We start from the raw sequence: 1,101 nt of genomic DNA, 5'->3' as shown, positions 1-1,101 counted from the left end.
ATGCTTTTGAAGCATTCAAAACATTTTGTAAAAAAGTTCAAAATGAAAAAGATTCTAGCATCATCTCTGTAAGGAGTGATCATGGAGGAGAATTCATAAATGCCTCATTCAAAAACTTTTTTGATGAACTCGGTATATCTCACAATCTTTCATGTGCAAGAACTCCACAACAAAATGGAGTTGTTGAAAGAAAGAATAGAACACTACAAGAAATGGCAAGAACTATTTTAGAAGAATCAAATGTTGAAAGATACTTTTGGGCTGAAGCCATAAATACATCTTGCTATATCTTAAACCGTGTATCTATCAAAAAATCATCAACAAAACTCCATACGAAATCTGGAAAAACAGAAAACCAAAGATCTCTTACTTTCACATCTTTGGGTGTTATTGTTACATTTTAAACAACAAAGATCTTATTGGAAAATTTGATGCAAAATCTGACAAAACAATCTTTCTTGGATACTCAACCGAATCTAAAGGTTATAGAGTGTTCAATTTGAAAACTAACGTTGTTGAAATAAGTATGCATATATTGTTTGATCAGTTTGATGACTTAGACATAAGTAAAAAGGATGAGGAAGAAGAAGCTTCAATTGAAACACAGCAGCAAAACAGTTTGCAGAAAACAGAGATTGATAAACAATCTCCGTTTCATTCTCCACCAAAAAGCTGGAAAACAATTGAAGATCATCCTCAAACCCAGATCATTGGAGACACGACTGATGGAATCAGAACCAGAAAATCATTCAAGAATGATGAAGACAGCATGGCAATGATATCTCAGATTGAACCAAAATCAATCAAAGATGCAATTACTGATCAATCTTGGGTAAATGCCATGAAGGAAGAACTAATGCAGTTTGAGAAAAATGAAGTTTGGACTATAGTACCAGATCCATTAGATCAAACAGTCATTGGCACTCGATGGGTATTCAGAAACAAACTTGATGAAGAAGGTAAGGTTGTTAGAAACAAAGCAAGATTAGTAGCTCAAGGCTACAATCAACAAGAAGGTATAGACTATGATGAAACCTTTGCTCCAGTTGCAAGGTTAGAAGCTATTAGAATACTTCTTGCATATGCATCTCATAAACTCAT

This window comes from Cicer arietinum, chromosome 2 (assembly GCF_000331145.2).
Source record: "Cicer arietinum cultivar CDC Frontier isolate Library 1 chromosome 2, Cicar.CDCFrontier_v2.0, whole genome shotgun sequence".
Lineage (NCBI taxonomy): Eukaryota > Viridiplantae > Streptophyta > Magnoliopsida > Fabales > Fabaceae > Cicer > Cicer arietinum.
Note: the sequence above shows the minus strand (reverse complement) of the source record.